The sequence below is a fragment of the Cottoperca gobio genome, chromosome 3 (assembly GCF_900634415.1).
Source record: "Cottoperca gobio chromosome 3, fCotGob3.1, whole genome shotgun sequence".
NCBI classification, from domain to species: domain Eukaryota; kingdom Metazoa; phylum Chordata; class Actinopteri; order Perciformes; family Bovichtidae; genus Cottoperca; species Cottoperca gobio.
The window spans coordinates 2,711,194-2,725,468 of NC_041357.1; the positions used below are offsets into that span (position 1 = coordinate 2,711,194).

The window sequence follows — 14,275 nt, forward strand, 5'->3', positions numbered from 1 at the left end:
TAGCCATTAATATGATTATTATTTTAACTTTAGGCATAACTGTCCTTCAGGACCCAGAGTTTGTTCCTTCCACCTAAGCCAGCTCACACAGTAAAAAGCCACAGTGAACTATTTGGAGTGAAATAGGTGGTGCTGTAAGTTTGATGGCTGATTACTACCAGGTCATGCAGTGGCTTCAGTTGTTTTAATGATCAGCCTACATGAATGACAACAATTGAACACACACTGGAGAATGAAATACATGTGGTAACAGCCCTGCTGTCTCAGAATATATTAACGATGGGCCAAATTGTCATAAGAAGGTGCTGATCAGTTTTAGACGGAGGCTTTATGCTCAGTATTACGGTAGTAGGCGGGTCGTGTTGGAGCGTGGCTGGCCGGCTGGGCGTGTTTTGTCTTTGTGTATGTGTTGTCCTGTCGGGCTCCTGTCGGGCTCCTGTCCGCTCCGCCACCGCACGGCTCATCGTCGGAGACACATACGTACAGAGGGAGAGAGAGGGGCGGCGAGCCGCATCAGCGCTGCCGCTGCGTACAAAACAAACCATCCGTGTGTCAACAGACAACTGGCAGCGTTTCCCCAGCGGTCCTGTTGGATTTACTGTGGCGTCTGCTGCAGCTGAAGGAGGCAGACTAAAGCTGGTAGAGCCACTGCAGCAGAAAGGTCAGGAGCGGAGGATAGAGTCCGCGGAGCCAGGAGGCACAGGGACCCCGTCCGAACACCGGGACCCCGCCCGCCCCGCCGCAGCTTCCACCACAGCTGGAGCTCTCCGACGGTCAGCTGTCATCCAGGTAACATGCATGGAGGGCTATGATGACCCTATTATTGTTTATCTGCGATGCCCAATGCAATTTCATAATGCTGCTATAGCCTGGAGGTCCGACTTCACTCCAGCTTTATATTGTTCATTCACTAAACGATAAACGGCACTCACATGGCATTTACAGTCACTTATGGACTACGTCACACTATAAGTTTCTATAAGTTTCTATAATATTTCTGCTCCATCAAAGTCTATTTTATTATTTTAAATATATATATTTAATCATATATTTCTTTAGAAACCCAGAGGAGTATTTTGCTGTGATAACTATAATTATTCCTAATCTGTGATTTGTTCAAAGGCAATAGGCTAATATCAGATAAAAAAAATTATCAAATAAATCTATATTCTTTAAAGCAAAAATGCAGCTGGCCTCAGCTGCCCAACTTGTTTTGAAATGAAGTTGTTAAAAACAACTTCTTGCTTTTTGTAGACCAAGTGGATTAATAGAGAAGTTATTTGTAGATTTAACAATCATGAAAATAATTTGATTTGAAAAACAAAAACAATGACCTTTTCTCAACAGTATGCCCCGTGGTGAGGCAATATTTTCTCTCCTGTACTTCCAACCATGATATAGACTCATTTTAGAGATGCAGTTAGTGTCTGTCAAGCTGACATTCCAGAGTTAGTTGTTTGGATTTTCTTTCAAACATCATGTCTGTTAGTGTAGCACTGAGCTCTTAATAACTATGGGTCAAGTTCAGGTAGCGACTTCTCATCACCTTAATTGGGGGGAAATGATGCGAACAACTCGCATCAACCCAAGGCAAATCATTAAATGCAGCCGGAGTCCAGTTTTCACTGACTTAATGTATTAATATTAGTTGTTTTGGTTTGTCTGTAGTAAAGAGGGGTGAGTTTATTGCACTTTTTTATTATCTGTCTGTTTATTGTCCAATAATCGAATTCCTAACTGAAAAGTGCCTTTGCATAATGTTTAGTGCTGTGAAGCGCAGGTCTCTGTTATCTCAGCAGCCATAAAGGGAACCTGCTAATATCCTGGTCGGTGAGTTTGATAATGCTGGAGTTTTTGGGTCCTAAGGATTAGTACTTCACACTTTGTTACCATCAGAGGCACATGATGACGATATATACTAGTGTGGTTATGACTACTATATGTTGAAGATATTAATCTTCAAAACCATTCATTAAGAGTTATGTGTGTCTACTGTGTGGACCCTGTTCTTCATGAACTATAACTGTAACCTCGGTGGCATTGGCTGTGTCTTATAAGGATAAGTACACACACGCACACACACACACACACACACACACACACACACACACACACACACACACACATACACACACACACACACACACACATGCACACATATTACTACTACTACTGAGCATACCTCCTTACTAATGGATCAGTTGTTGCAGTTGTCATGTGTGTGTAATCTGTTGTATAGCGCTAATGATGCACACACACACACAAACACACACTCATGGTGGAGCTGTCTAGTTTGTATCCTGAACAATGTGCATGCATGCTTTTACATTATTTGTATTCAGGTGTGTGTGTGTGTGTGTGTGTGTGTGTGTGTGTGTGTGTGTGTGTGTGTGTGTGTGTGTGTGTGTGTGTGTGTGTGTGTGTGTGTGTGTGTTGTGGCTCTGTCTCTGGGTGAATGAGGAGAGAGGGGAATACAGTGAGGGGATGGAGGGAGTGAGGAGGAGATGGGGATGGAGGGTAAAGTAAGGAGGGATAGTGAGAAGGAGGTTGAGAGGAGAATGAGAAAAGGAGGAGGGGGAGGACAGAGGAGGAGGAGGGAGACTTCTCTCCACTGTTTTTCCTGCTCTAATTTGCTTTGACAGCTGCTCCATTGGCTCAGGCTCTGAACGTTGTATTGGAGGGAGAGAGAGACTAAGTATTCCTATCTCTCTAACATGGCTTAATTGGTGATGCTACAGTAACTACAGTCAGACTGGTACAGTTCTGTTTCACTACAGACTTCTTTGTAGCAGTCTCTCGTCTTGCTAATGATCCAATACCTCCGCTTTATATTATAAACCAACCTAAAACATAGATTGTTTACTGTGAGAGTAATTAGGGCAGCATGGGCTCATTATATTAATTTGATGTTTATTTTATTAGTTTTAATTGGAAAGTTTTGTGAACTTTGAAAGAGAAAATGTGGATAGAAATCAGTCCAAACTCAACTACTTTGCAAAAATAAAAAGTAAAAAACATTTGATCTTACAAACAGCCTATTTATTTACAGTTCATACATCTGCCCAGCACTTCTGCACAGTGTCTCCGGCGATAGTGCCGGTTGCCAGATATGGTTGGTGAGCACAGTTGTAGTTCACTGAACAATAGCACCTAACTTGGCAACCTCACTGTGCAGACTGTATTTGCGTACAGAATATACAAGCACGATACGGCATGTTAATGTTAATAAATCTGCTTTAGAGTTGCCTCAGTAAGTGTTCTTTTTGGTCTGCTTTACCCCTGCTGCAGGTCTTTATGCTAAGCTAGGCGAATTGTGTCCTGACTCCAGCTCTGTACTTAATAAACACACATGAGATTGATATTGATCTTGTAATCTCACGCATCTTATTCAGTCATTACAAAGGAAGTGAATAAGTGTATCCCCCTAGATGTTGAGCTATTTCTTTAGGTTGATGAATGTTTTATTATGAAAATAATTCTAAAAATTGTTACTCAATCAATATATTTCTTTATATGTTGTCAATGAAAAGTTGAATCAATCAAAAAATTGTTAATTATGACATCTTTTATGGAGCTTTATACAAATAAAGGATAAGATTAATAATATTGCTTAACTTTTTTTAAGAAGTAGGTTGTACCTTCGCTAGCCACAGTTAGCTGCTAGCTTCTCTTAACACTGGAAATTACTCAAATTTAAAAACAAAAAAACAAAATGTAAGTATATATTTTATTTGAGATTTACGTCTTCAGTAGGAACCAATGGGCTTGGGGCTGAGAGCCACAGACAGCGTTGGGGAGTTGGAAAGTATTGAGAGTTGTTGGTTTTGGTCTTTTCATAGGCTTAGTTACCAATAAGAAAAATAACATTAAACTTTTCCTTCAAAGCATGAAAAGTGTAAATGAAATCCTGAAACTGACAAGCTCCTCGGTAATCTGTTAACCAATGCACGATCAGAGCGTTGACACCAAAATAACCCCTGTGTCCAAACTCAAAGAATGTAAGTAGTGTGCTCAGTCACCTGCCTGTGATGATACATTACGAGTGTGTGTGTTGGTCTTGTCCTCCACACTATTATTTCAGTTTATTACAACTCACAGCCTGTTTTTACATGAGGACAAAGTGACAATTAGGCTTTAGACAGAGCTCTGGTTTATGATGTTTGCCAGACGTGTGTTAACACGCACACACATTTGTTCACATGCACACATGTCTGGCATAGTCGTTGGTCTCACTAAAGCTGTTTGTTTGTGACAATTTGGTTGTGTCCTCTACTTCAGTTTCTATTAAGCTGCTCTACTTAAACAATTTCTTAAGGGAGAAAAATAAATATGAGCATATGTGTGTGTGGGAGCACCACGGGAGCAGATTGATAAGACGTAGAGAATAAACTATAAGGAGAGATGGACGAGGAAACGGGGAATGACAGAGGATAGTATGTCATCATGTAGCACCCTATGGGCGTCTTATGTCTGCTGTCAGAGCAGTATGTACACCGTCCACCCTTCCACCTGCAAATATTCTCCCCTATCCACATGCCACACTGGACAGTTTTCTCATGGAAATGGAACTGAGTGCTGAACATTGATCTGTGCTTTTGAAAAGAAACTCCAAAATTAAAGTCCTGATGCCAGATGACTCCTATTGGTTGCCTCATATACAATAGATGACAACAAAGAAAGAACATAACATGACAAGTCTAGATTCCTATGAAATGGCACACTTAGTTTGATAAAGATAAATGTAAGCTCACCTGATAGAGAGGGCCTCCCATGTAATAAGGCTGTGTCCTTATTCCACCTGCATGTCGTCCCCTTTCTCTCCCCAAATCAGTCTATCTTCTGTGGTAAGGCAAAAAGCCAAAAGTCCTTTTCCTGATTGATACAGTATGACCACTTCCAGATTCTGGACTGGACTGTGGGCTGATTGGTTGGTTGAACTTATGTGTCGCTGGATGCTCTTATAGTTTATGAGTAAACTTGGATGCAAATTGCAACTTGACTGATTGGCGGAGGAATACAGTGCAGTGATTCTAGTTCAGATATATGTACAGTAGTTGTTTTGTTGTATTGAGCAAGTGGAACCCTTGATCGTCTGTTTACTTGTGTTTTTTACCCCTTTGGACTTATTGGAGTATTTAAAATGCTTATGAATTACATTGGTAAGTACGATCTTATTATAACCAACAGAAGGGATCCAAAATGAATTAACCAGAATGATCCTTTAAGGTTTTTTGGGGGTCCAGGTCTTCATGAAGCCCTCTAATATATATACCTGTCTTCTACTTCTGCGTTGTTTATTATCTTTTTCATTTAGTTTGAACTCTGTCATGACCTCATCCTGGTTCTGTTCAGGCTTTTCTTGATGCTTGAAGTCAATCCTGGGAACTTTGTTGGAAATATGAATAAATACTTGGGCATGGAAGTCCATTCGGTCATGCAAACAGATTGTTGATATGATTATTAATATAGTAATGGCTGTTAAAGGTCAGATCTATAACTTACTTAAAGTGACTCATTCAGTAAAGTCATGTAGTGTTCTTTCACTCTTTAAATGTAGCTTTAGTTTGTGGGGAGCTCGCCCTGACTGCTTGTTTTCATTTTATTTTCTCATCAAGTTAACAAGCTCAGCAACTTAATTAAATGAATGAGTTGGTGGTTTTGTGTAAATGGATCATAATCAGTACAGGCAGCTTCAAGTGCAGCAGCTGGAGCACCAGCATCACTCTGTGTGTGCGTTTGCGCGTGCGTGTGTGTGTGTGTGTGTGTGTGTGTGTGTGTGTGTGTGTGTGTGTGTGTGTGTGTGTGTGTGTGAGAATCATGGGCATTGCTTGTTTTCTGTGTCTGGGGACTGGATCTCGGAGCAAAGGATTGTGGGTGCAGTCAGCTTCTGGTTGACTGGCCTTGACAGCAAGCAAGTGAGAGAGACAGAGAGAGAGAGAGAGAGAGAGAGAGAGAGAGAGAGAGAGAGAGAGAGAGCGAGAGAGAGAGAGAGAGAGAGAGCGAGAGAGAGAGAGAGAGCGAGAGAGGGAGAGAGAGAGAGAGAGAGCGAGAGAGAGAGAGAGAGAGAGCGAGAGAGGGAGAGAGAGAGAGAGAGAGCGAGAGAGAGAGAGAGAAAAAGATGGTCTGTAATTAGTGCTCAAGGCCAACCGACTGCCACATTCCACATCTGTAAATGACTGAGTCCAGGCTGACTCTCTCTCTGTCTCTCTGTGCATGCTGGGAGTTTGTGCGTGAGTGAGACGCTGAGCGTGTGCTATTTTTCTTTTTTGATTATTTTGTTAATAATGGGTGTTAATTTAACTTAATTCACTGGTGATAGTTTGATTTAGTTGACTTTTGGTGCATTTTGGTGAGTGGGTTGTTTGAGGTGTGTGTGGGGTTTTCTCTTGCCAGTGTCACACCGGACGGCGTCTGACGCCATGGTAAATGGGGAATACGCCAAGCTCACGAGGAAGCATGGCATTAAAATGTCTGCCGGCTTCCCGTGTAGCGTGGAGGATATTGGTTTAGCTATGGGAGAAAAAGTCAGACACAGCAGTATTAAGTCCTGGACCAGCTGGAGAAGGTGCTCCGCGTCATTGAGACAGGTATCGTGGTGAACAAGATGTTTGTGCAGGTACTGCCACTCACTCAACCGGCAACCAAAGTTGTTATTTCAAATGTCCCTCCGTTTATAACCAATGAGTTTCTCAGATTCTGTCTGGATGTAAGTCTCAATTACTTAAACATGTCTCACCGTAGACAGCTTTATGTGATTCTTAATAACCGGGATGTGGAGCTCAACCTCCGCTTCCATGCTAGAGTGGATGATTAAGACTACGTGATTTTTGCCACCTCATCGGGTATGACATGTTTTGGCTGCGGGGAGGAGGGACACACCGCAAGAGCTTGTCCGAGGCGCGGGACCCAGCTCCGTCTAGTCCTGGAGGGGCGGTGGCTACTGCGGCGGAGGGCTCTCTGCCGAGGGTAGCCGTGGCTCCGTTGCAGGGATCTCCACCGGAGCGGGCTCTGTCCGACCTGGCGCACGAGGTATGTGGTTTTAATAATTGTGGGGGAAAAATGACCAAGATATTCTAGGTGAAGTAGGAGGAAGTGAGGTCAAAAAAAAAAAGTAGGGAGAAGAGGTGCAGGTAGAGAGGGAAGGTGGTTTGGGAGGAGAGAAGGTAAAAGAGGCAGGTGGTTTATTTCTGGAGTGTTTTTAGACAGAGGAAGGGGGATTTTAGCAGTCTTAGGCAGTGGTGGGACCATGGTAAAACTGAAATAAAAATGCTTTGTCAACAGCACACCCTCAATGTCACACAAGACATCACCAGATCTATGAAAGACCTGGAGGATGATATAGTGGAACTAGAAATAAATCAGTGAGTCCACAAGAGATCGAGGATATATTGAAATCCCCAAAGTCAAGAAAATGTCTTTAGCCATCCTGCTAGACATTAAAGTATAGGGTGCACTGGTCCGGTCTCGGTTTCAAAACGTCACCGAGATGGATTATCCCTCTAGTTTCACCGAGTCCGGCAAGGTTGTGCTCTGTCAGGAATGCGCTCTCCCTTGAACCTCTCCTCAGAAATATACGCTCCAATCTACAAGGTCTGTTTTTACCTGGTTTTAGTAGCAGCATTGTTTTATCTACTTATGCAGATGATGTCATTGTTGTCATTGGAAGTCAGAAGGAAGCAGATATTTTAACCAATATTGTAAATGATTTTAGCACAGCATCGGCAGCGAGGGTGAATTGGAAGAAAAGTGAAGCCCTCGCTGTCGGGGAGTGTCTTAGCGGTCTCCCAGTTCTTCCCCAGAGCCTCACCTGGAGAAGAGATGGAATAAAATATCTACGTGTGTTTTTGGGAAAAGAGAATATAGTCCAGAAGAACTGGGAGAACGTCACTGAAAAGATTGAGGGAAGGATTTCCGAGTGGAAATGGCTGCTCCCTTAAAGGCAGGGTTTTGGTTTTAATGGAGGATCAGGATGACTGGAAGCACCGATGGAGGGCCCGTCTGAGGACGACCTAGTAGTAGATTACTTCACTAGTATCCTGATGCTACAATATTCTTGAGGCCAGTTAACTTAATGTGCTTCGATGTGTTTGCTTGATATTTTTAGCTCTGCAAAATGAGCTAGTTACTAGTGTTTTAACTACACTCATCCAACTCGTACCCTTCCATGAAGCTTGCAGGCAGACAGTGTTGCCAGATTAGTCAGTCCTTAGCAACTATTTAATGTAACTGTGCAGCTAAAATTAATAATAATAATAATAATACATTTTATTTAGAGGCGCCTTTCAGGACACCCAAGATCACCTTACAGTGCATTTAAAAGTTAAAACAGCTAAAACAAAGACGGAAAACAAATTAGTCAAACCGACATAGATAAAACAGGCAAGACAAGAGTGTGGAGTGACGGAGTGAAAGGAGGATCTGTGATAACAAGTTGATTGTGTTTTGCGGTGGGTTGTGATCATTCGTACAAAACATCACTTATCCCATTATTCAGTCCCTCCTCTCATTCAAGTTGTATGATTGAGATTGACAGGCCACTGAGTTCAGCAGACTCAGCTCGACAGGCAATGAAGATAACCTATGACCGTCAAAACCAAAAACCAGTAGACTGTTGTTTCCGATGTTTACGCTTAACCCTTCATGTCCACTGGATGCAGCAGCTTTTTCTCTAGTGTGTCGCATACTCTCTCTACTCATTGGGAACAATTGGAAAAAGTCGCCACTGTGGACACTCAGCTTTAAATTAAATGTAAATGTAAAGATTAAATGTAATCTAGATCCACCACAGCCCTTACTTAAAAATAAAATACATCCCTTTAAAAGGTGGTTCGCCTGTCACTCCCGTTATTTTCTTCTTCAAAAACATTAGTGAAGAACACCAGGAACAAATGCCAGTTGAGTTTTCATTAAAACACATTATGACTGGTGTTTTAACTGCATGCAAAATAATCAGAGCACACAAGGCCAAATTGCCTAATTTACCATGTGACCGGCAGTGCTCACTCTACATAAAGCGCACCGGGGCTACATTACATCACTTCCAGCAAACTTCATGGAGAACAATGAGGGCAAAACATCAACGATCTGTTTCAAGGTCGGTGTATGTGGGAGTACAAATAAACTACAGTGTGTGTGTTCATGGTAATGAAGGAACATGTCACCCAGTGCAACAGTGTGTCTCATTGATGTGTTTTTAATCATTTTAGGACAACAATGGGTCTCTATGGCGCAGGGGAAGAAGATATATCAGGCTATGGATACACACACAATATGTATTAGTAGTTTCATTCGTTGGTTTGGGTGTTTTCATGGGATAAGACAGTAAGGAATCTGTAAATTATCACAGGACCTATCCTTTAAGATTTGCTCAGAGGAGAAATTGGAACAAAAGTCTCTCTTACACAGATTAACACCACTGAATATATGAAATATAGAATATATGAAAGATTGTAGCATGATTGGCTGCAGTTTTGCTCTGCAGGTTAAGCACTGAGTACACCACCTGTGTGTAGCAACCACCACCTCTGATCTAAAAGGTTTTACATTTGCTGTTTCATGTAACTGTGGTCTGATGGTCTCTGTGGAAATCCTCTGCAATTGTAACAGGCTCAGGACTTTCATACTTTTGATCAGAATGTATCTTTATATGCATATATGATGGTTAAACTAACTACTCCTTCAGTGGGATTTACTTGATAAACCTCTGTATTCTGTTCTAGTTGGAATGTACTCCACTAAAGTACTGTGTAAGTTGTTCAACCTTCACTATCCTCCCATCACATTTCAGCACTCGCTCATTTCAGTCTTCCACCACTTCAGAGAGTATCACCTTAAAACAAGTGTGTGTGTGTGTGTGTGTGTGTGTGTGTGTGTGTGTGTGTGTGTGTGTGTGTGTGTGTGTGTGTGTGTGTGTGTGTGTTAATGGAAATGGTAGATGTATTCTAACCTGACTCTAATGGGCGACCCTCTATAAATATAAGTTTATAATATATCTGTGTGTGTGTGTTATGGTCTGATGATTTACTGTACAGTTTTACTCCCAGGTGTCTCCCTCCTCAGTGTGATGGATAGCAGGGTCCTGGCCGTCTGTCCTCGGTGTCAAACTGTGCTTCAGTCTATATGTAACAATGTCCATAGAGAAAACATAGTCAATATCAAATCATTTTTTTTCACAAACATCTGTTGTCAAATGCACAGAAATGGAAAATAAAGATACCAAATATGTCATGCTGAATTCTGGGAGGTTGCCGTATTCCATGTATAAAAAAATCAATATTTCTAAACAGTAATGATTAATGTATAGCATCTTAGGTTTGAATATTTTAGAATGCTTTCACATGTATGCACTTCATCATGAGTTGAGGGATTTGACTCTGTGAATGTAGCAGTTCCTCAATAAAAAGTGAGTGACCACACGGTAACTATCCCCGATAACATTACAGCTAAACACGGCTCTTCTTCATCTGCAGTCTCAACTAATAATGCTGATAACCAGGCGTCTCCGTGAGCTCTTTGTGACACCACACCGAATTAATACACACATGGGGTTCACTAAAGTGCTGCATGGACTTGTTTTCCTAACACTGGTCCATGTAGCACTGATGATGCAGGATGACATCACCAAAACTGTCCAATGTTTGTAATAAGCCAGTGAGAGCATGAACCACACCAGAGCTAAAAGGCAACAATGGATCTTTCTTATTCCTTGGTCCGAACCAACTGAACAAGGTCCAAGTGTCACTATTAGCTTCCATAAATTGTAAAAGCAGAATACATATACAGTATATGATAGTGTTTTACACAATTTACACATTTTTCAAGACAAGTAGTGACTACACTAAAAGCCTGTAATCAAGAGGAGAAGAACATCTTTGTTTCTCCAAAGGAAAGTATCACTTGAGTGGCAAGAAAAGAAGACCCTGCACACTGCTCTTGCTCAGCATCACAACAATATTGATCATACTAATGTTTCGGCCGCTCTGGACCTTCGTCAAGAGCATTGGAAGAGTGTATAATTAAAATACTGAGGCAGAATAAAATCTATCTGCTGAAGGAGCACACACTTTTGAAATCTTGAAACTGAGTTAGGAATTGTAAAGTAAAGATTGTAAAGTAAAAATGTGATCAGAGTAGTAGCTGATGAATTCCTTTGGACCTGTAACCACAGCAAGGCAGTGTTGCTGTGCTGGACGACTAGAAGTCACATTTCCCAATTTGTTCAGCCACATTTCATGTGTATCTCTTGTTGAGAAGGTTTTCACAGCATTGATGGGATAGAAAGTGTTTGTGTGTGTGTGTGTGTGTGTGTGTGTGTGTGTGTGTGTGTGTGTGTGTGTGTGTGTGTGTGTGTGTGTGTGTGTGTGTGTGTGTGGGCACGTGCAGATGTCAGATAGCTGAACACCAGTGGCAGCTTCACATTGATGAAACAGCTTATGGCATACTAAAATATTTATAGCAGTTTTTCGACCAGGGTTTGCCTCTTCAGCTGCTGCCGGCTGAAATGGGAATCCACTACATCTTATACAATACGAGAAACTGCTGAACTCTGTACATTGTGTTTCAAAAGTGGCATCGATCTGAATTATTAGCAGGGTAGTCATATGTGGTTTCTATTAAATGCACTTAGCATCAAAAGTAAGCAGACACAGTGAAGGGCGGATATTTCATTTCACTGTTTGGTGAAATATCCGAAGAGCAGTTATTGAGTACAATCTGATGGCAATCAGACCCCACCATGATATATTAGGGGGTGGTGAACCTTCCAATGGTGTCTATACAGTGGTGGTGTTGGTGATGAGATGAAGAGAAAGCTGAAGATCTGGATTTGATGAGCTGGGACTTCTGCTCGACCTGGCTGCTGGATCTGATGCCTGGAGGTGAACGGGGTGGAGGAGGGCCGCTGCCATATCGCAGAGAGGAGAACAGATTCAAAGTTTGACAGCAACACGATTGGCTGTTTGAGGTCGTGGCAAAATCCAGTTGGTTAACTAAAAGAGTGAACACCCATAGTCAGCTGATTAGAAGCAGCTGGAGGAGTGAGGGAGAGAATTGAGAATGAATGAAGCATAAAGGTAGTCCTTATGCTGAGCTTCATATACTGGATACTTGATAGGTAAATAACTTGCGGACTGTGACACAACAGCAAAACTCTGTCTAAATGGGGAGAGGGTTCTTTCTTTCAACAAACTTACCTGATACTCGTGCTTCTGTCTCTCTGTGCCCAGCTCTGTTCTCCTTCCTACCCCCTACTTCTTGTTTGGACCACACCCATCTTCGTGCTCAGCCTTTACTTTGATCTCAACTACACACCTGTAAAGCTTTGCAATCGTTGCAACAATATTACAAAGAACACACACACACACACACACACACACACACACACACACACACACACACACACACACACACACACACACACTCACACACACTCACAAGGCTGTCACGGCTGGTAACTATAGGATACAGGCTATATGTGTAGGACACAAGTATGACATATACAGAAGATTAGCTAACATTTTGAACTGTTTACTATCATATGTATTAGTCCATTATTAGCTTCCTGGTTGAATCTATCGCACATACGTTTTTGAGAGCGAGCATAATGTTGTGTTAATATTTGTATTATTATTGATATTGTGTATTGTTGTTATTTGATGCTTTGGCAGCACTGTTTCCTGAACCTTTCATGCCAATAAAGACCATTTGAATTAGTTGAATTGAGAGATAGACGCATGCTGCTGCTGGAAATGAGCTTGAGAGCGATGAGACTGAAGCTAAATGCTGAAGTGCAAACAATGAACTGACAGAGGCAGAAAGGTTGTGTGGAGCTGAGGGGATGGCACGGTTGTGGATAATTCTCTGTGGGCTCATCACTTACTACCAGTGACACCTTTTACATTACGCAAAGTCATTTGATCCATTGTTAATATAGAAATATAGATTAAAACTGCTTTGAATGACGTTAAAACAAATGATAGTTTGTAGGTATTTTTGTCTTGCATGTATTTGGAACAGAACAAATGACTTTAAGCTTCCAGTTGCTGCTCACAGGATGCTGTAAAGCAGGGGTGCGGAACCTTTTTCATGTCAAGGGCCATACTAATTATTGAACTCATAACCTCTGCAAAAATGTTTTGAGACACACTATCTTTCTGTTTTATCAGAAATCAGAAATCCTTTATTAGTCCCACAACGGGGACATTTACCTTGTCACAGCAAAAGAACATATGAAGTAAAAAGGCAGTACACAATAATTAAATAGAAATAAAAAATAATATAAATACCAAGTGGTTGATAGAAAATAAAGTGAGTATTGCACATGGCAGTGATGATTGCACAGCAGTGGTGGAACAGTCTGTTCTTGGTGTGATGGTCTACCTCTCTATCTCTCCATGTTGTTATGTTACGCTCTGCAGAGAGCTGCTTGTTAGGCCAAACTCCGCCGAAGAGCGTTAACTTTATCCAAACGCACTCGTCCTTTCAGCTCGTGCAGTTTGACATGTTTCGTGCTGTATTGACGCTTGAGATTATTTTTCATCACCACAAGTACATCCACACAAACTAGACACACTGGCCTTTTAGAAATAATCGTTCGTCCATTTCTCCTGGAAGTGCGACATTCTGCGTCCAGCTTTCTCTGTTTTACACTCGCCATGCTGCGTTCACTGATGTCAACGACAGTCTCGTTTAAAATTGAAGTTTTTTGACATGACGTGAGCACGTGATGACATGTACTGCTCGTGTTGTGTTCAGGGACCCTGACTTTGGCCAGGAAAAACAGTCAGTCGGCCGTTTAAAATATTGCCGTCTAGTCTTTTGCTAGTGGATTTTTTTTGCGTGCGTTTTACGAGGGCCGGATCAAATGGTCTCGCGGGCCGTATACGGCCCGGAGGCCGGAGGTTCCCCACCCCTGCTGTAAAGAAAGACTGAATCAGTCTTACTAAACAAAGTGTGATACAAATGATTTATGCTTGACAGGATGCCAGAGAGGAGAGGCCAGTGTTGAGCTGATGTGGGACTTATGGCTATGTTTTCCCAAAGTATTGCACCAGCCCTCTCTATCAGCGGGAGCCAGGTCATCAGAACAAGAATGTACAGGCATGATAATGTAAAAGATGATATAAAGGCTTTATATACGGGTAAATAAAATGTTTCGCTAAAAGTTAAGAATCACAATCACTCCAAAACATGTTTGAGGGAGTGTTCACCTCTGTTTTCCTACTGCCATCATGTATGATCTACTCATATCCAATGTCTAAGAACATTACAATTACTT

At 41.8% G+C, this 14,275-nt stretch overlaps 1 protein-coding gene across 2 annotated transcripts in view; it reads left to right on the plus strand.

Moving 5' to 3' along the window:
- Positions 1 to 453: 453 nt before the first annotated feature.
- The window catches only part of dok4 (docking protein 4), a 64,821-nt gene continuing 50,999 nt past the window's right edge, over positions 454 to 14,275 (plus strand). For both annotated transcript variants that reach the window (XM_029454859.1, XM_029454850.1), the window contains exon 1: positions 454 to 789. The gene's annotated coding sequence lies outside the window, so the exon portion shown is untranslated. The remainder of the gene's footprint in view (positions 790 to 14,275) is intronic.